This window comes from Populus trichocarpa, chromosome 13 (genome assembly GCF_000002775.5).
Source record: "Populus trichocarpa isolate Nisqually-1 chromosome 13, P.trichocarpa_v4.1, whole genome shotgun sequence".
Classification (NCBI taxonomy): domain Eukaryota; kingdom Viridiplantae; phylum Streptophyta; class Magnoliopsida; order Malpighiales; family Salicaceae; genus Populus; species Populus trichocarpa.
The window spans coordinates 9,373,798-9,396,490 of record NC_037297.2 but is presented as its reverse complement, the minus strand read 5'-3'; the positions used below and the strand labels follow the sequence as shown (position 1 = coordinate 9,396,490).

The 22,693-nt window shown below is 34.3% G+C and overlaps 1 long non-coding RNA gene and 1 pseudogene across 1 annotated transcript; both read left to right on the top strand.

Annotated features, from left to right (window-relative positions):
* Window positions 1-697: 697 nt before the first annotated feature.
* LOC18104277 (uncharacterized) lies at window positions 698-2,846 on the top strand (annotated as a pseudogene).
* Window positions 2,847-2,852: 6 nt separating this feature from the next.
* On the top strand, window positions 2,853-4,561 carry LOC112323800 (uncharacterized). Its single transcript, XR_008057066.1, has 2 exons — window positions 2,853-3,442; window positions 4,212-4,561. It is a non-coding gene; the product is annotated as an uncharacterized LOC112323800 (long non-coding RNA).
* Window positions 4,562-22,693: the final 18,132 nt, after the last annotated feature.

Here is a 22,693-nt window from a genome sequence, read left to right as displayed (position 1 = left end):
TGGATTTTTGTTTTTCTGGGTGATTATTAAGCTTTAGAGTGGATTAAAATTTGGTATTATCTCTAGAGTTTTGGTAGTTTCAGTTATTATTAAGCCTTAGAGTGGATTTGTGGTATTATCTCTAGAGTTTAGTTTCAGTTTTGGTAGTTTCTTGTTTGATGAAGGTGGATTAAAATTTGCTCTAAGCATTGACATGACAGTGCCAATCTCTTTGCCTTTCACTTCTTGTTATACAGGCCTAGCAATTGACAATATTTGGAGTTCAAAACTTTTAATTGGAGATAAATTTCATAAAGAGCCAGAAATTCAATAAAGAGTGTTAAATATAGGTGGGATTGGAATCTGCAGGTATTCAGGAAGAAGGGTAGAGGAAATCCTTGACACCTCCCCTCTTCAATAAACCCCCTACCATTTGAGTGCAATTGAAACTAGAACTTCTAAATTAGAACTTCCTTGTTCAAACCTTTGCTGACGTGCTTGAGGGCTTGTGACAAGTAATTTTTCTTGCCTACTTGGAAATCTACTTGCTTGTGTCATCTTCCCAGTGTGATTTGAAACTAGAACTTCTAAATTAGAATTTTCTAGCCCAACCTTCGAGGGCTTGCGATGAGTAATTCTGCTTGCCTACTTGGAAGCTGCTTGCTTGTGGTTTCACAAATTAACTGAATGTAATAATGTAACTGGTAACCAAACAATTATGCCTCAGCCAAGGCTAAGGGAAAGAACTAAGGATGTTGCTGGACTAACTAGCTATGGAATACTCTTCGATCAACTTGTTTGGCTGGTTCTTGGTACAAATCTTAACATTGCGTTTTCACAGAATCCCAACTTTGTTGCTTGGTTTTTGAAGAGGAAAGTTCTTCTTTTGCTAGTTGATAGTGATGGTGTTAGACTCCTTACATGTATCCATTATTGCTTTTCATGAATATAAAGGTATTCTCACTCTTGCTAATAAAAAAATACCTTTAGATGGCTTATTGTTAGCCATACTGCATTTCTATATAATGATGCTTAATCATAGTGAAGCTGGGAAATAAACTGACCACTTTAATTTCTGGTGGTAAGTAGGGCACTACAAGCATGATCTACTATTTTGCAAATAATATTTCTCCTATATATGTCTCCTCAACAGTTATTTTCATATACACTGCATTCTGCTTCATATTGTTTATGTTCCTTCTTTCTGCTGTGGGATGTGATCCATGAATAGGAGGAATATGATACTCATGATCCAAAAGGTCACTGTACCATGGTACTGCCATTTTTAAGAAAGAGATCAAAGATTATTGAGATCGCAGCAGCTCGTGACATGGTGTTTGCTCTTGCACAGTCTGGTGTCTGTGCAGCATTTAGCCGAGGTATTGCTCGTCTTTCCACTTCAGTTCTGATTCTGGATTTTATTTGCATAAAAAAGTGGGATGGAGGGGTTTTAATGTGTTCCTATTGTTGGATGCAGAGACCAACCAAAGGATATGCTTTTTGAATGTCACTCCTGATGAAGTTATACGAAGCTTGTTTTATAATAAAACAATGATTCACTCATCACAGTTTCAGTTTATGCCTCAGACAATTTCAGTTCCTTGAAATGTAGAAGCACAAGGATTGAGTATGTGAATCTTCTTACACATGTCTTTGCCTCTCATCCCCCTTCCAACCTCACCTCCCACCTCCAAAAAATATGTATAAACCAGGAGGAAATAAGAGCTTGTAGATTTAGTGGTTTCCATGTATTTATCCCATCACTTTTATTACTAATAATGCTTTATGTTCCAGATACATACAAAGGGGTCAGCCAGATGCTGGCTTTGCTCTTTTTGAGTCCGAGTCACTGAAATGGCCTGGTTTTGTAGAGTTTGATGATGTAAACAGTAAAGTACTTACATATTCTGCACAGGATAGGTAACTACTCCATCATATGGTTATATTCAATTGAAATTATTATTATTACCCTAGTAGCTTCTTCTCAATTTGACTTTTCATTTCTCCTTTATCTTCCCTTCCTTCATCAGTATATACAAGGTGTTTGACCTAAAAAATTACACAATGTTATACTCGATAGCAAACAAAAATGTTCAAGAGATTAAGATCAGGTATGTTCCTTTACATTCTTGCAGCTTTTCATTTGCTCAGCACCATGTTCTCAAGCGCACGATAATGTGCAGTTACACAAGCGCAAACTCATACATTTTTCTTTGAGATTAATTGATTAAACTGTTCAATGAAAATGTTCAAAAAGAGTGGTTGGGATTGCTGCATGAATGAGCTTACAGTTTCTTTGAGATTAATAGATTATACACATGCATTGTAACTCAAGGACTGCTATGCACTTCATGATTCTGAATGTCTAGTGTTGTTTCTTTGAGATTAGTCGTCAGGTTTAATAAGGCATGTGCACAAGTTTAATTTCTATGAACTGTTCACCTTGTTTCCCACGAGCTTAGAGTTTCTCTGGTTTGCTTTTTGTTTTTTTCTCTGCAGTCCAGGGATCATGTTGTTGATTTTAACTAAAAGTGGTGGCTGTGTTCCTCTTGAGATTCTTTCGATAGAGGATGTCACTGTTCTCAAATCTTTCAATCATCTCCTTCATCGGAATAAGAAGGTGGATTTCATTGAAAAGTTCAATGAGAAGCTTCTTGTCAAGCAAGAAAATGAAAATCTCCAGATTCTTGATGCAAGGATCACTGTTGTTATCTTCAAATATTTCTTCATCCATACACAAAAATGCACAAAAATCATTAGGATGGACCATAACTGATATAAAAGGAATTAGTCATTTGATTTACACACACATGATTTATTTGGAGGAAAATACTAAACCCTCTAGAGAAATGCAACGACGGCTTAATCCTAATATGAAATTGAGGAATGAAGTCATTAAGCTTCTAGATAATAAAATCATTTATCCTATTTCTGACAGCAAATGAGTAAGTCCTACCCAATTTGTACCTAAAAAGTCTGGAGTCACTGTGATAACAAATGAGAAAAATGAGTTAATTCCATCTAGGACTATTACTGGTAGGCGCATGTGCATTGATTATAGGAAACTTAATTCAATGACTAGAAAAGATCATTTTCTTTTACCTTTCATGGATCAAATCCTAGAAAGAGTCGCAAGTTATAAATTTTATTATTTCCTTGATGGTTATTCAGGTTACAACCAAATTGAAATTGCATTTGAAGATCAAGAGAAAACTACTTTCACATGTTCATTTGGTACTTTTGCATATTGAAGGATGTCTTTTGGATTATGTAATGCACCAGCTATATTTCAAAGATGCATGCTTGGTATATTCAATGATATGGTTGAACATTTTTTGGAGATTTTTATGGATGATTTTTTCTGTTTTTGGTGATTCATTTGATGATTGTTTAACAGGAAAAAGTTTTGAACAGGTGTGAAGAGAAGAATCTTGTGCTGAATTGGAAAAAATGTCATTTTATGGTAACAAAAAGCATTGTACTTGTTCACATTGTTTCATCAACAGGAATTGAGGTTGACAAATCTAAAATCGAGTTAATTGCCAAAATCTGTTAAAGATGTTAGATCATTCTTAGGACATGCTGGTTTTTATAGAAGGTTCATCAAAGATTTTAGTGTAATAACTAAGCTATTGTGTAACCTTCTAACAAAGGATAATGTTTTTGAATGGACTACACATTGTGAAGAAATCTTTGTTAAACTTAAAAAATTGCTTACTTCTGCTCCTGTCATACAACCTCCTGATTGGTTATTACCTTTTGAAATAATGTGTGATGCTAGTGATTGTGCTGTGGAGGCTATTTTGGAACAAAGAAAAGATAAGAAATCTTATGTGATTTACTATGCAAGTAAAACTTTAAATAATGCTCAAATGAATTACATTACCACTGAAAAGGAATTACTTGCAGTAGTATTTGCATATGAAAAATTCAGATCTTATCTTATTAGCTCATCTGTTGTTGTTTTTAGTGATCATGCAGCATTGAAATATCTTCTTTCTAAGAAGGATTCTAAGGCTAGATTGGTACGGTGGATTTTGTTACTTCAAGAATTTGATATCACAATCAAGGACAAGAAAGGCACCAAAAATGTTGTCGCAGATTATTTGTCAAGATTGACAATAGATTCCACATCTAACATCACACAAATCAATGATTACTTTCCTGATGAATTTTTACTTTCTGTTGCTACAATGTCTTGGTTTGCTAATATTGTCAATTTCTTGCAACAGGAGATTTGCTAGTTCATTGGAGTACTCAAGACAGAAGAAAGTTTTTGAGCGAAGTGAAGAACTTTTATTGGGATGACCCTTACATATTCAAATATTGTCCTGATCAAATATTTCGAAGATGCATTCCCGACAATGAGGTAAGTAGTGTCATTAAATGTTGTCATTCTGAGGCATGTGGAGGTTATTTCTCATCAAAGAAGACGACTGTAAAAATCTTACAATGTGAATTTTATTGGCCCACCATGTTCAAGGACAGACATGCATTCTGCAAAACTTGTGAAAATTGTCAAAAGTTAGGGTCTATTTAAAAACGTCATATGATGCCTTTAAATCCTATTCTTGTCATCAAATTTTTTTATTGTTGGGGTATAGATTTCATAGGTCCATTTCCTCCGTCATTTGGTTTTTTGTACATATTAGTCGCAGTAGATTATGTTTCAAAATGGATAGAGGCAATTCCAAGTCGAAACAATGATCATAAAACAGTGATCAAGTTTTTGAAAGAAAATATTTTGAGTCGGTTTGGAATCCCTCAAGCCATGATAAGTGACGGTGGAACATATTTTGCAACAAGTCATTTGAGTCTTTAATGAAGAAATATGGAATCACACACAAAGCTATCACCTCTTATCACCCTCAGACAAGTGGACAAGTAGAACTTGCTAATAGGGAGATCAAACAAATCTTGGAAAAAACAGTGAACCCTAATCGGAAGGACTGGTCTTTAAGACTTAATGATGCACTTTGGGCTTATCGAACTGCTTTTAAAACATCATTAAGTATGTCACCTTATAGGTTGGTTTATGGTTTATGGAAAACCTTGTCACTTGCCTGTGGAACTTGAACATAAAACTTATTGGGCTATTAAAACTTTCAATTCAAAACTTGATGATGCTTGCCAGCTGAGTAAGTTACAAATAAATGAGCTTGAGAAAATAAGAAATGATGTATATGAGAATTAAAAAGTTCATAAAGCAAGAATAAAAAAGTTTCATGACAAGAGAATCTTGAGAAAAACATTTGATGTTGGTTAAAAAGTTTTGCTTTAAAATTCTCGACTCCATTTATTTTCCGGAAAGCTAAGATCAAGATGGAGTGGTCTATTTCTTGTGAAACATGTGTATTTTTATGGGGCCTTTGATATTGAGAATCCAAAGAATGACAATGTCTTTAAAGTAAATGGACATCGTTTGAAAACTTACTTTAATAATTTTCCTACTGAAGATGAGTCCATTGGTTTGGGTGATGCTGTTTATAAAGATTGATTATTTTGTTTTTCTCACATTGTTTTTGTGTTTCTTTTTGGTGTAACTTTTGTTTTGCTAGTCTTTCTCCAACCCCGGTCAAATAGCGGATAACGGTACTCCGTGACTTTTAAGTCTGTTCTTTGAGTTTCCCATGATAACTGATATATGTGTATATATTTGTTCAATTCCTTGCTCCTTCTCTTTTCTCTGCATCTCTTCTCCACTTCTCATTTGAAAAATGGACATCACTCTCGAAAAATTAAAAAGGTATTTTCCTGTTTTGCCTCAAAATGCGATTACAAAAATTTACCGTGCTAGGTGTGAAAGATTGAGATTGTTAATGAACCATGGAATTCCTGAAGATATTCGCTAGCTAATTGAAGCAAAAGTCTGATTATCAGGTGAGTCTTCTAATTCTTTTATTTCATACATGCCTGAGACATGTAAAAGTACTTTTGCAAAGAAACGTCGTGCAAAACGACTGAAAATCTGTCACAGATGTGATAGATGGACTTGTAATGCAAAATGTCGTTCTTTAGGAATGATATCTGTAAACCGTGAAGATAAAATACAATTTATTAAGGATTACCTGAGTAAGGAGTCTTTAGATAACCTTCTATTAACTCTTGAGATGCACTCTAGTGGAGATGTGCATTGTGCAATTTATGATTTATGACTCTAATTTCATAAAGAACATGCTCGATATAGTTTTGGGAATCTGACTAAAAAAAGACTCTTTTTGCCAGTTTTTAAGAAAACTGGATGGGAAGCCTATCCTCGACCCATAGAGGGCGTTTAAGTCGTTCTTGGACGTAAAACCAAGGGAAGATGTGAGCCACAATTACAACTACTTGTACATATACATGCTAAAAAGAAAGAGTGACTTCAGTTGACCTACATATAGGTGGTATGATTGCATTTTCAATTTCTCATCTATAAAATCTTCTCTTCCTTCCCTTCATTTCCGCTCAACCCATACATTTAACAGATATAGAAGTGTGAAGAAATGACAGATTCCTCAGGACATCAAATAAAAATAATTTGTGTTTTTGGTGGATTCAATCCTGGAAAAGAAAGTTTTTAGAATCAACAAATCATTTTGGTTGTGTACTAGGTGAGAGAAAGATTCATTTAGTATATGGGGGAGGCAACCTTGGGTTAATGGGGAGTGTGTCAACAACTGTATTTTTAGGAGGCAGTCAAGTTTTGGGTGTCATTCCAAAAGCTTTAGCAAAAATGGATCTCATTGGAAAAACAGTTGGGAGAGGAACTGGAGGTCTCCACAATGTCTAAACGAATAGATACAATGTTTGATCATGCTGACGCTTTCATTGCCTTACCAGATGATCTGGTCACATTAGAAGAGATATTTCATATTTCCTCTTGGGGCCAACTGAACATTCACCAGAAACCTATAGGTTTGTTAAATGTTAATAGTTTTTTTGATAATTTGTTGTCTTTTCTTGATCATGTTGTGGAATAGAATTTTCTTACATCTTCGGCATGACAAATCATAATCTCTGCTGCTACTGCTAAACAACTGATTGATCAACTGCAATCTTTCAGCCCATTAATTGATTCCTTCATGAGTCGAATAGACTGGTCAACCAGGAAAAACCGTAAAAAGCTTAGATTGGATTTGAGCCTTAGCTTGTAAAAACTTGTGTTTTTTGGTTTTATTAATAGCATAATTTTTTTCCTGTTTTGTTATTTCTTATTTTTGTTTAAGTGTGTTTCAGGTTTGTCAGTAGTCGCTGCTAGGTGATGTCTTCTATACTCTACCTTTCTACCTTAAAACATTGAGGACATTGTCTTGTTTTGGTTGGGGGGAGAGGGTAGTTAAATTAAAAAAACAAAAATAATAATAATTGTTTTTGTTATTAAAACCATTTGACAGAACTGTTATTATTAAGACGGCAGAGTAAAGAGTATTGACTCTTGAGACGCATCTTAGTAAACATTCATAACAAGGTCTATCATAACACTTCTTGAAATATTCAGGTTTACAAACTCTCGCATTGTTATCACTTGATTCTGCTCATATGCTCATTTAACAAGTATTCATAAACCTTCATTTTCATACACTTTAATATATGATTGTGGGTTGCACATTGGATTATTACATTATTTATGTTCTTTTGTTAAAGATAACAACTAAGGGAAATGGAAAATATATAATTTTCAAAAAAAAAAACCAACAAAAAAACAAAAAAAAAGATAATAAATATAATAAAATAAATAAATAAAAATGCAGATAAGTTTGGTTTCGTAGCCTCCCTAACCTAAGCAATTAAGCCCGAAGGGGTGTTTTAACACCTAATACCTTAAAGTCAACTGACTTGGGAGCTATTGGCCTAGTGCTTGTTACATGGGTTGAAGAGAAAAGTTTAAGGGAATCAAACATTGCACTATCTACATTTTAGTATCTGCAACCCGAGTTACTAAGCTCGTAGGGGTGTTTCAACACCTAATGCCCTAAGACTAACTGGTCTGGGAATCATTAGCCTAAAGCTCGTTACATGGGTTAAAGATGCATTGTGTTTTAAGTTGTGTGTGTGTAAAAGAAAGAGATAATAATCTCAATCCAAGGAAGTTAATCTTAGAAAAACATTAGAACAAAATTGTGTTTTCTTCCAAGAAAAGCCTCATATCTATATTTTGATATATTGAGCACAAAATGAAGGTTTATTAATATCTTGATTGAGAAGTACGAAGCAGATATATAAATTTAATGAGAGTTTGTTTATTTGGATATATTAATAAAAGTTAAATGATGAATGCCTTGCTTTTTGGATTTTGTAAATTATTTTTCTACTTTAACGCTTTAATTACTAGAGACTAGTAATAAGCTGGTTGAGGGTGTGATTAGTACTTAAAAGTGCATTCTTATTAATGCTTTATATCATTATATTATACTTTAAGTATCATTAAACTCTCTAATTTAAGCATGTTTTATAATAAGTATGATAATATAAGATAACTTTAATTTATGGTAAATGCTCATTTTAAATGCAGGAAAATCTTACAATTTAAAGGATTGATTGATGTGATTAACTATTGAAAATAAAAGAACAAGGGAAGTGCGAAGGTTAGAAAAAAGATGCTGGATCAAACTGGAACGTCATTCAGTCATTTGATCATATCTGGAGTTGTGTACCTTAGATTGATGTATGGTTTATTGTTCTTGAAAGTTAAGACATAGGCCTACAACTTTCATGAAGAGTGGAAGACCCAAATCTGTCGTTTTCAAATTCAAAGCTTGGCCACAAAAGAGAAGTCATAATCTGTCCTGAAATCCAGCCCAACACTGCTAAGAAGTTTACCCATAGATGGAGTTCTAGAAATCCAAATGACATCAAATTTGGTGGGTGAAAAGCTAAGACAATTTACAATAACTTTCATGGGACCACCTGTTTCAATTCTAATGTTACCAATGACATTTCATCTAGACAAGAGCTTGAGGGCTATCCACCACGTCCACTAGAAGCACTACTTAGTATTTGAGCCATATCTCGAGCTGTATTGATGCAAATGCTCTGAAATGTTGTGGGTGCAAAGCGGAGATGATTGCCAACAACTTTCATGAAGAACACTTTGCCAAATTGTGATTGCATCAATGTCATTTCATCCAGCGAAAATGCTTGAGTGCTGTTGTCCACCAAGTCCACTAAATCAATGGCCACTACATCAATAATCAATTACCAAATGAATAATTTTGAATTTTAGCCTATAAAAGGAGGTATTTGCCATTCATTTAGGCATCTTGGTTTTCAGATCAAGATGCCTAAATGAATGGCAAATGCCTCATTTTATAGGCTAAAATTCGGAACTATTCATTTGGTAATTGATTATTGATGTAGTGGCCAACTATTGATTTTGGTGGACTTCGTGGACAACAACACTCAAGCATTTTGGCGGGATGAAATGACATTGATGCAATAAGAATTTGGCAAAGTTTTCTTCATGAAAGTTGTTGGCAATCATCTTCTCTTTCCACCCACAACATTTCAGAGCATTTGCATCACTACAGCTCGAGATATGGCTCAAATACTGAGTAGTGCTTCTAGTGGACGTGGTGGATAGCCCTCAAGCTCTTGTCTGGATGAAATGTCATTGCGTAACATCAGAATTGAAACAGGTGGTTCTTATGAACGTTATTTTAAATTGTGTTATCTTTTTACCCACCAAATTGGACGTCATTTGGCTTTCTAGAACTTCATATATGGGTAAACTTCTGAGTAGTGTTTGAGTTGTATTTTAGGACAAATTCTGACTTCTCTTTTGTGGCCAAGCTTTGAATTTGAAAACGGCAGATTTAGGTCTTCAACTCTTCTTGAAAGTTGTAGACCTATGTCTTAAATTGCCATAACAATAAACCAAACATCACTCTAAGGTCCACAACTCCAGATATGATCAAATGACTGAATAATGTTCAAGTTTGATGCACCATCTTTTCTCTAACCTAGGCCTTCCTTTGTCATTTTATTTTCAATAGTTAAATCACATCAATCAATAATTTGAATTGTAAGATTTGCCTGCATTTAAAATGAACATTTACCATAAATTAAAGCTATCTTATATTATTAGACTTGTTATTATAAAACATGTTTAAGTTAGAGAATTTAATGATACTTTAAGTGCAATATGATGATATAAAGATTTAATGAGAATGTATTTTTAAGTACTAATCAGGGGTTTTGTTGTATTGACATGCTTGTACAGATATATATGCGCTGCATGTATGGAGGAGAAAAAAATAGATTGGGAATGTTTGCTATTTCAATAAGTGTGAATGAATTTTAAAATTTCCATTTCCATTTCCATTTTAATTGTTTATAGGCAACATGAAAAAAATAACTTTTTTTTTTAATAACAATTATAGTTCTGAGAGTATCTCTATATGGGCTGGCCCTAAATTTTGAGAAAGCCAATCATGATTGTTCAGATTATGAGGGTTACACTTTAGCTCTTACTATTGTTTCTGACACTTATATTGTAGGTCATGTGGACTCCACATGAGATGATAAATTGGTTGTTGCGCCTGTTGTTTTTACTAACGAGATGGGCATTGATGGTCCCATTAATATTTTTTTAGATGGTTAAGCTACATTGCATAGATCAGGTAAAACAACAGTTCAACTACAAAAAATACATTCCAGTCAATATCGATACGAGTGATGCATTGTATGCCATAAATCATCATGGAAAAATGATAATTACGACTAGTTAAGCTATCATGAAACTTTTTTATCACAGTAAGATGCACAAAGGAATAAGATATGTATAGAGATGTATCTTGTGATTACAAAGGAGAAGTATATGATTTGTTAAAATTTTATTAAAATTGGATAATGTCTTACTTTAATAAAAAAAAATTATGTTATGATTTTTATGTTATTGGATTTATTGTTGTCATGAACCAAATTAATTGTAAGATTAATAAACTTAATAACCACTAGAATTAGAGTAGTTATGCAATTCAACCTAAATTCATAAGACATGAAAATAGGATGTAATTCACCATAAATCTCATAAGAATATAGAATGTAGGGGGGATTTGGCTAATAGAACTTTTAGTCATTTCGTTGGATGTTGTTATTAATGAAGTTATAGTTTTGAAATGTGACATTTAACTGATCTCACTAATTTCAAATGAGACATATCAAGAAGTCACGATTAGGAAGTACGATATCAATTAAATGTTACATTTCAAAACCATGACAACCCCAAACTGTGTTATTTCGCTAAAACGTTTTTTAGCTATGTTATTTTGATAATTTTTCTTAACTTTCTTTGTTAATAGCCTAAAATAGCTAAAAAAAATATATGCAATTATAAAAAGCACCATAAATGAATTGAGTCAATCCGGATCAACCGGTCAAATCCCCAACCTGGGTCATGAGACTGAGATAACCCCATATAATGCAAATTAAAAAAAATTACAAAGCTTAATTTCCAACCAAACCAAGATTGAAGGATTAAATAAAAAAAGTCAATTAGAAAAAGTGACCCAAAAATAATGACCCAAGTTGGGTAAACCTGTTAAACCTTTGACCTATGTCATGAAATCATGAAAAATTATAGAAAGCAAATAATTTTTTTTTATGAAACTCCAATTTCAATATATCTAATATTGAATATTGAAATCGAGAAAAAAAAAACTAAATCCATGAGATTGATAATAACCCAACATAAAATAAAATAAAATTACAAAGTATAATTCCCTAAACAACCTAATACTAACTAAATAAAAAAAAGATTTGGTTGTTAAAAGGTGAAATTGAAAAAAAATTATATAAAAAAACAAAACACTATTTTAATGAATATTGTTTTGTGAGTGTAATTACAATGATTTAGCCACATTTACATTTGTTAATAGATGTATTTTATGGAATCTAATTGCACTAGGTGATTTATATTTGGACATTTAAAAAGACAAAATTTATTGTCATTCTAGATAGGTGTCCCGCTCTTTGATGTGGGATGCATCTTAATTCATTAACAACGTTTAACATAATAAGATTGTCACATGTGACTAAGAAAAGCAATAAGGTTTGAGAATTCTTGCATGAAACTAAAACACAAATTAAAGAAAAGTGGGGCAAAAATTAAATATGTGATATGCATAGAGAAGGCAAATGCAATGTTAAATAACAATAGTAGCAGCTAAGCAATTGCAATAACAGTAGTGAATCAACATTACTAATGCCAAGCTAATCTAAGAACAAAAGTCCTACCTAAACAAAAGAAGCAGAAATTCAAAGGTGTTGGAGGAGCTAATGAAGAAACAATAGCTTTTATTGCTTGGTATTTTGTAAGAAAAGTTTTGATATTTGTCATAACCCAATTTGTTTGCCTCCCTTTTCTTGTTTCCAAAAAAAAAAATCCTAAAAATAGGAAAAAACAACAAAAATCTAAAAAAAATATTTTTGATGTATTTGCGTTAGTTTTGGCATTTTCAGCGTCTTTTCAAAAAAATAACACATTCAAAAATTTACTTCTGACTCATTTAGTTCTTAACGCACTCATTTTAAAATCATTGATAAATTTTATTGAGTCGAAATTGACATTGTTTTTTTTTTTAAATATCAAAATACAAAAAAATATGAAAAATAAAAAAATATTTGGATAAGAGAAAACATTGTTCTTAACGCACTCATTGTCGCACGTGTACGGCGTTGTGACGATCGTCCACTCTCAGGTATATAATGTATCTATCTAGCAAAAATAAAGAAGACAAGGAATCTTTGTCTTTTTCAGTGGAAAGATAGAATGAGAGTCGCTACCTAATATTTTGGTCATTAGAAACCCTAACTGGTCTTAGAGATCGAGTACGGGGACTGGTTACGTAAAGAAAATGTATTAACACCCCAAATATGCCATACCTAAGGTAAGTTGCTTTGTTTTATTGTCTGATATATGCTACAGTTTTATTGTATTTCTAATTGTTTGTCTGTCTACGATTTAAGAAAAGTCCTCCTCGGTAAGGAGATCCTTATTTTATCGGGTAAAACCTAATCGTTCTAACGTCAACACAAGAACTACCTTTTTAATATTAGGAATACGTTTTACATATAAACTCGTAAACCATGATACTAAAAACAAAAAAAAAATATTGTTTGGATTTTTTTGAAATATTGGTCAAGTTCTCGTGACTTTAATAAACTGGTTATTAAAACTAAAATACATGCTAAAATATTTTTTTTTGAAGTTTTCTTTATTGTATGAAAATAGGATATGATTTTTTTAGCTTTGAGAGACTTGACTGTATGCATAAAACAAATATTTTTTTCGTTGTGTTTTTTGGAATAGGTCGGACCTGGCCCAAAAAGAAACCGGGCCGAGATCAGCCCAAAATAAAATTGGGCCAGAACCAACCAAAAAAGAAACTGCTTTCTACAAGGCAACCCAACCGTGTGGACCGGACTACTAGAGTCCAGCCCACGAAGATAGTTGGTTACTGTGCACAGTAACCGGTTAATTATTTTAATTTTGCTGCAAAACATGAATTGCTCATGTTTTGCATGCAAATGAAACCAACCGGGAAGACAGATCAGAGAAGTAGAGAAGATTACCTAGAGTGAAGGAGCGTGTTTGTTGTCGTTTGTGGTGGCTTGCGGTGGCGATGGCTGGGAAGCTTGGTGGCGGCCGCTACAATGCTTCTTCTTTTTCCATGTAAAGACACCAGTCCCTACGTCTTCTCCTTCTCTTTTTTTTTGTTTTTTTTTTTTTGTTTTCACTCTCTCGGTTCTCTCCTCTATCTTTGTGCTTCTCCTCTCTTCTTTTTTTTTCTTCTCCCCTGTTTTTTCTTTCTTTCACTCTCTGTTTTCTCTCTCTTCTTTTTTTCTTCTTCTCCTCCTTTTGCTGTCCTCCTCTTCTGCTCTCTCTTCCCCTGTATTTATAGGCAAAAAACATAGGGAGAGAGGCCTGCTACCCCTGTCCAGTCATGGCACAGGGGTAGAGTGAACGGGGCAGCCACTGTGCAGCCGCCCCAGAACCGCTTGAGGGGCACGTCCCTTCTGTTTTTCACCCCGTGGTAGGCCATGGGTTAGAGCTTAGGCAAGTGGGGGGGTCTTTGTCGGGATCTTTTTGGGGCTTTCAGAGAAAGAGGGATAAGAGAAAAGTAGGGGAACAAAAGCTTCTTCTTCCCTTGCCTTGCGTGTCCAGGGAAGAAAAAGAGGGGAAGAAGAAGACCCACAGTGCCGTTCAAAACGGCACCATTTAAGGCTTTTTTTTATTGAAACAGTGGATGAAACGACGTCGTTTTACCCAAAATGCGCCGTTTCATTTAAAAGAAAATGGCACCAAAAACATGTCAAAAACCAAATCAGTCCTTAATTTATGATTTGTTCAATCAAATCCTCAATTGCAATTTTGATTTTCAAATCAATTCAATTGCATCCTTATCAAATTCAATCGTCGACCCTAAAGTTGGCCGTATTTTTTCAAATTGGTCATTGGTCTTAAATTTATTAATTGGACCCTCAATTGATCAATGAACTTTCAATTTCTTCAATTTAGTCCCTGATTTGTTCAATTTCAGTCTTTCCAATTACACGTCTTTTCCAGTTTGGTCCTTGGTTTTTGATTTCTTCAATTAAGTCCTTAATTGGCCATCAAACTTCAAGATTTGACCAAATTAACTCTTAAAAATTATAATTTGACCCTAAAACTTTAATTTCTTTCAATTAAAGCCCAAATTGACTTCAAAATCCATTTTTCTTGCAATCAAACTCTTCATAAACTCAATTAAACCTTTACTACATTTAATTGAGTCCAATAAACATTTGATTTTGGACATTTCTTCCTCAAATTGAATTTTTTTTGTCATTCAGACTCTCATCAGTCAATGATATACTATCAAATTTCAACTCTTGTATTTTTAAATCTCCTCAACCAATTTTTTAGTCATTTTCTAGCCACTTTGGCATCCTCTCGTCACTGCCTATTATTATTATTATTATTATTATTATTATTATTATTATTATTATTATTATTATTTTCTTTTTTTTTTGTTTTTCTTCCGAATATATATATATATATATATATATATATATATATATATATATATATATTGTATTTTCTTCTTTTTGTGCGGGGACCTAAAAATGGGTTACAACAGATGCCCTCTCTTTACAATACTTACGGAGCAAAGACTTTGCATAACAAGTTTTGTAAAGATAAACAAAACTAATCTTCCAAAATTAATCTTCTCAAAACTTGGTTGATCTGAAACTCTGTTTTTACAGCAATCCCCTTCAACTGGAAATAACAATCAAAACTAGGTGCAACTTGGTTATCTTGAGATCCCGATCTGGCGATCCTCTGCATTTTGTCTTTGTTAGGGTTAACCTAAAATCTCATCTGGCGATTTCTTTTAACCCGAACTAAAGTTTGTGTAGCTCGGTCAACCTGAAATCTCATCCGATGATTCCCTTTAACCAAAGCTAAATTCTATGTGCGGTTAGGCTAACCTGAGATTCCTTCTGGCGATCCCCTTTAACCAGAACTAAAGTTTTTTTGTGGTTGGGCTAACCTGAAATCCTTCAAGCGATCCCCTTTAACCAGAACCAAAGTCTGTTTGTGGTTGGGCTAAACCAAGATCCCTTCTAGCGATCCCCTTTAACTAGAACCAAAGTCTGTTTATAGTTGGGCTAACCTGAGATCTCTTCTAGCGATCCCCTTTAACCACAACTAAAGTTATGTATGTGGTTGGGTTAAACTGAGATCCCTTCTGACGATCCCCTTTAACTAGAACCAAAGTCTGTTTGTGGTTGGGCTAACCTAAGATCCCTTCTGGCGATCCCTTTTAACTAGAACCAAAGTCTGTTTATGGTTGGGCTAACCTGAGATCCCTTCTGGCGATCCCCTTTAACCAGAACCAAAGTCATGTGTGGTCTTCATGTTGGTAGGGTTTGAACTTGCTTCTTTCCTCTTTTTAAGAATTTCCTAATGGTAGGGTTCTCACTTTTTTTTTATGATAAAGTTTGATCAAGCTTTTCACATGATGCCTTCTTTTTTTGTGATTTTATAGGATTGACCTCGGTTTTTTCTAATTAAAAGGTTGACATCTATCCTTCCTGGTGACTGAAATTAACTGGATTTTCCTGATGACAGGGTTGGAAAACTTGGTACTTTTTGATTGTAGGATTTGACCTAATAATTCTCGATTGTGGGGTTAACTGAAGACTCTTCTTGATGATAGGGTTGTTCTTCTCATTTCTTTGAGGGCATGCTTTTCTTATTCTTCCTGATGACAACGCTTGAACTTTCTTTCCTGATGACATGCTTTTCTTTTCTTCTCATTTTTTTCTTTGAGAATTTCCTAATAGTAGGGTTCTTCTCACTTTTCTTCTTGATTGCAACGATTCCTAGTGGCAAGGTTGTCTTGGTAACTCCCGATCGCGGGGTTTGAAAATTTAGGGCTTCCTGATTGCAGGGTTGACCTAATAATTCTCGATCGCAGGGTTTGAAAATTCAGTACTTCCTGATTACAAGGTTGACCTGAAGACTTTTACTGATGGCAGGGTTAATCTTTTCATTTTTTTTTGAGATTTTCCTAATTATAGGGCTTATCTCATCTTCTTCCCGTTCTAGCGTCAAAACCATGATTTTTTTGCTATCATCAACTCAATGATTCTTTTCTTTGTCCACAATCTCGTTAGAATTCATTGAGGATCTTTCTTGGAACAAATCAAAAAATGTTTGATGCAATGTTTGGAGATTAGATAATATGCATGCATCCTTACTTGGTTTGAAATATAGGTCCCCCCCTCTTTGACGCTCCTTTGTTTGCTATTCGAAGCCTTCCTTGTTTTTTTGTGCCATCTCATTCGTGTGCCAGCCATCCATTCAATTTTAAATGTAGTGTCTATCGTAGGCTGTCCGCGATGATTACTGCTCTCGTTGCTTACCAAGCATGACCGTGCCCCCCAAGTTTGGTGTTGCTTGATTCATCATGAATGAGCTTAGCCAATCATTCATCTTCTGGATTCTCCTAAGAAATTGTTCTCTCATTAATTGTGCACATCGTGCCAACACTCATCAAGAGGTTTTCTATTGTTGACCTCATCCTAGATTGTCAATTAGTCATGAACTTGTCTCCAGTTGAAACAATACTCTTCAAGTATATGTTATCATTAGTCTTCTTGGAAACTATCCAGTCGTCTCGATATGCATCTCACAACTTGCAGTAAAAGGCTCATGGTTGTATGCTTAGTGTTCTTCTTAATAGATCTCCTCAGCTCATTTAATCAGATTGTGAAAATAAATGTCTCGGCCTCGTCAATGATGTTGCTTTTATCACCCATACTCATGTGGTGAAGTGCGTCTTTAGGTTTCAAAATAGATGGTCCTACAGTCAGTCTTGGTGGTGTGCATCTTTTCCCCATTCAATTATATTCATTCGTGTATCCTCATCGGTCGATAGCCATGTTTCAAAGGATGACGATATGAAAATGTCCTTCAGGTATATCTTTACTCTCAATTGCTTCTAGAGATCACTTGGATCATGATTGTCTTCGAATAATATTGCCCCCAGTGTGATCTGAATGTACTCGTTCATTGATTATCTGTCTTTGAACCACATTGTCCTCAGTTCACTGATTCATTATTTAATAATCTTTCATTGTCCCCTAACTGATCTGAATACTACTTGTTTTTCCTTCTCAGGGTCTACTATATTGCCTCCGGCTGCTCATCTTTTCAAGGAGTGTCGAGAAGTGTCAATGTCATTTCTGTCAAGAATTTTGCAGACTCAATCGATGTTCTGGAATCAACTCTCACATTTCAAAGATTATGTCTATTCAAAGTCTAGTTTGTTGAAATGAAATCAGAGATGTCTTTTTTGAAAAGATCTTTTGAAAATCAAGCTTTTTGCTCAAAAACCCAACACACGTTATCCAAAATATACAGTCCCTTGATTGTAATGTATTTTGAAAACAAAAATTGACCCGTTGTAAGATTACCTGGAGTGAAGGAGCGTGTTTGATGTCGTTTGTGGTGGCTTACAGTGGTGGAGGCGGTGGCTGGGAAGCTCGGTGGCGGCCGCTGCAATGCTTCTTCTTTTTCGGTGTAAAGACACTAGTCCCTGCGTCTTCTCCTTCTTTTTTTTTTTTTTTTTTTCTGTTTTCACTCTCTCGGTTCTGTCCTTTCTATCTCTATGCTTCTCATCTCTTATTTTTTTTCTTCTCCTCTGTTTTTTCTTTCTTTCTCTCTCTGTTTTCTTTCTATTCTTTTTTTTTCTTCTTCTCTTTTTGCTACCCTCCTCTTCTGCTCTCTCTTCCCCTGTATTGATAGGCAAAAAACATAGGGAGAGAGGCTTACTACCCCTGTCCAGTAATGGCACAGGGGTAGGGTGGCCGGGGCGCCCACTATGTAGCCGCCCCAGGACCGCCTGAGGGGCACGTCCCCTTTGTTTTTCACCCCGTGACAGGCCATAGGTCAGAGCTTAGGCAAGTGGGGGGTCTTTGTCAGCATCTTTTTTAGGCTTTCGGAGAAAGAGGGAAAGGAGAAAAGCAGGGGAACAAAAGCTTCTTATTCTCGTGCCTCGCGTTTATAGGGGAAGAAGAAGACCCACAGTGTCGTTCAAAACGGCACCGTTTGGGGCTTTTCTCTTCTTCTTTTTTGAAACAGTGGATAAAACGACGCAGTTTTATCCAAAACACGCCGTTTCATTTAAAAGAAAATGGCGCCAAAAACGTGTCAAAATCCAAATCATCCTTAATTTGTGATTTGTTCAATCAAATCCTCAATTGCAATTTTGATTTTCCAAATCAATTCAATTGCATCCTTACCAAATTCAATCGTCGTCCCTAAAGTTGGCCGCCTTTTTCAAATTGATCCTTGGTATTGAATTTATGCAATTGGACCTTTAATTGATCAATGAACTTTCAATTTCTTCAATTTAGTTCTTGATTTGGTCACTTTCAGTCTTTCCAATTATGCGCCTTTTCCAGTTTGGTCCTTGGTTTCAGATTTCTTTAATTAAGTCCTTAATTGGCCATCAAACTTCAATATTTATGCAATTAAGCCCCTGATTTGACCAAATTAACTCTAAAAAATTATAATTTGACCCCATAACTTTAATTTCTTCCAATTAAAGCCCAAATTGACTTCAAAATCCATTTTTCTTGCAATCAAACTCTTCATAAACTCAATTAAACCTTTACTAAATTTAATTGAGTCCAATAAACATCTAATTTTGGACATTTCTTCCTCAAATTGAATTTTCTTTTTCAGTCGGGCTCTCATCAGTCAATGATATACTGTCAAATTTCAATCCTTAACTTCACAAACACACAATTAACCCATTTATAAATATTTATTTTTCCAATCAAAACTTCACACCTAGAAGTTTCCATACTTCAATGATTTCCTTAACTTTCGTACACATATCAACCATTAATTAATGTTCACACAACCAAATAAAAATTCAACCATAGAGGTTTCTATTCATTCCAATATTCCAATCAATTTTTTTCTAACCATATCACAAACATCAATTAATATTTCAATTCATTTGTCAATATTCATGCCATTAAATTAAATCCTCACTTAGAACTTTTACATGATCAAATTTTAATTTTATGCCCAACACATCACAAAACACATCAAACCTATTTTCCAAATCCTTCATCTTCACAATTATTTATTTTCAGCCATATTAGCAAAACAATCAAGACAAATTAATTCTCTATTAGTCAGGCACATAACTGTCCTATTGATATCTACTACATTGACATACACTGATTGTATGCCTTTGGTGGAGCGGATTCTTTCCAGGATAAAGTTGTGGACCTCGACTTCTCTTACTTATACTGGGCATCTTTAATTTATCAAATCAGTTCTCTTTTCCATCCAGGTATATTGGTTCTCCAAGTTTATTCTTTCGTGCTCTATTATTGAAAGGATTGATTGTATCTTGGCTGCCTTTATTTGAAAAGGCTTCTCTTTTTCCCACCTAGGGGCTAAGTTACCTGGGTTTCTATTTGTTATCCCTTGAAAGAGGGTGGCCTGGGAATTAAAAGGATTTAAACTTGGAATAGAACAACTATTCTCAAGTACATTCAGAGACTCATTTCGTATAGATCATCAGTTTAGTTGGGATGGGTCCATAATGTTCTTCTCAGAGGTAGATATTTCTGGCATATCATGCCTCTTTCAAAGATTAGTGTAGAGAGAAGTTTGTCTCCTGTATTGATGATAAGACTTCTACTTCTCTATGGTTAGACTATTGGTTGCCAAATAGGTAATGATTCTACGACCTCTTGCCTTTTAGGGTGATAAAATCTTCTAAGCTCCACTAGAATTCCAAAGTCTCAGACATCATTAAGAAGGGTACCTAGACCTTTCCATCAGGTAGTCCGAAGCTTCAACGTATTTGGGACTCAATTCATTTTCACCCTATAAGTGTCTTGCCAGACCATTATCTCTTGAAAGGTCATTCTTCAAGGAAGTTCTCTATTGACTCAACATGGGAGGTTCTTAGAGATTCCAGACCCATAAACTCTATGATCTACTATGGTTCTCAGGATTCATCCTAAGACATTCATTTATCCTTTGGCTTGTTTCTATGGGTCGTCTTTACAATATGGACAAATTACATACTTTTTAAATCATTCCCTCTTTAATGTGTATCCTTTGTGGGTCTCAATTTAAGACATATGACCATATGTTCTTTTAGTGCCCCTTTTCTACTGCATTTTGGGGTGCTATCATGAGTGACACGATCAAAAGATTGATGTTTTATCCCAAGTGCAGGAGTGTCGAAGTAATAAATAACCCGGCAAGACCGGGGTCGAACCACAGGGAGGTGAACTATATAAATTACAAATAATATATATATATTCAATAAAACAAAGAATTTATGAGAATTTTATGGGATATTGATGTAAGGATAAAACAATTGTCAATGTTAGTGGTTTCACTAATGGTATTTCCAATAAGTATAATATAAACTTTTTCTACTCAACTGGAAACCACACACAAAGGAGATTCCAATCAGATTATAAATTGTTAACATGATTACATTAGTTATCTTATTCGAATAATGCTAATACTTGTAAATGTTGTCAGGTATTCATGATGTTAACTTGTGTTAACAACAAATCAAGTTCCTTTCATAGCACAGGTGTCGGTTATACCATACAGTTGGGCTATGAAAGTGCCAAGTATTTATTGTACCAAAGGTTATACAATATAAATCTAGATTAACCATTTAACAAGCAAAGTATTAAGAGTGAATAAGATAACAAATACAAAACATGTTAGTATCAAACATTAAAGTCCATGTTGAGTTTACACTATACTTATTCTTACACCATTAGTGTAACCTTTTCACCTTGACATAATAAACTTAGCTGAATATAATGAAAAAGAGAAAAAAAAATAAACAAGAGGAGAACATGATTATATAAGTATAGTAAAGGAAATGAAAGGCATAAACAAGAGATTAATGAAAGCAAAACTTAAGCATTACAAAAATATAAAGAAAGAGAGCAAGAACATGATCTTGATCTGAAAACCAAGATGCCTAAATGCATGGTAAATGCCTTCTTTTATAGGCCAAAATTCGAAACTATTTATTTGATGACTAATTGTTGAGTGGGTGGCCACCTCTTGACTTGGTAACAATCCTTATCTTCTTGTCTGCAGAAAACGTCATTGCTAACATTAGAATTTGAGCAGATAGTCCTTATAAAAGTTCTGGGAAATTGTCTTAGCTTTCAACAAAATAAGAATCGGTGCATTTGAACTTCTAGAACTCGAGATATGGGCTGAACACTGAATAGTGTCTGAGCTGCATGACAGATTCCGACTTTTCTGTTGTTGCTACAATTTGAACTTGAAAATGGTCCTTTTGAATCTTGGACTCTTCATGAAAGTTTTAGGCCTATGTCTTAGCTTTTCATACATATAAACCGAACCTAAATCCAAGCTCTACAGCTCCATTTATGATCCAATAACCAAATGGTGTTTCAGTTTGGACTGAAGCAGCATCTCTTTTCTAAGCTTAGCCCTCTCTTTGTCTTTTCAATTTCAGTAGTTAAACTCATTAATCAATCCTTTGATTTATGTGATATGCCTGCATTTAAGATGAAGATTTACCATAAATTAAAGGTATCTTATATTATCTGACATGCTATTATAAAACATGCTCTAGTTAAGGAGATATTGACACATCAAGTGCAAAATAATGATATAAAACCTTGATAAAAATGCACTTTTAAGTACTAATCACACCTCCCAACCAGCTTATTACTAATCCCTAGTAATCAAAGCGTTAAAATAGAAAAACAATTTGCAAGTTCCACAAAGCAAGGCATTCATCATTCAACTTCCATTAATCTATCCAAATAAACAAACTCTCATTAAATTTATATATCTCCTTCATACTGTTGAAACAAGATATTAATAAACCTTCTTTTTATGTGCTCAATGTATGAAGACATAGATGATGGGGCTTTTATTGGAAGAAAACATTATTCTGTTCTAATATTTTTCTAAGGTTAACTTCCTTGGGTTGGGATTATTATCTTTTTTTTTCTTTTTTTAATATATATACATATAACTTAAAACACAATGCATCTTTAACCCATGTAACGAGCTTTCGGCTAATGACTCCCAGACCAGTTGGTCTTAGGGCATTAGGTGTTGAGACACCCCTACGAGCTTAGTAACTCGGGTTGCAGATACTGATACATAGATAATGCAATATTTGATTCCCTTAAGCTT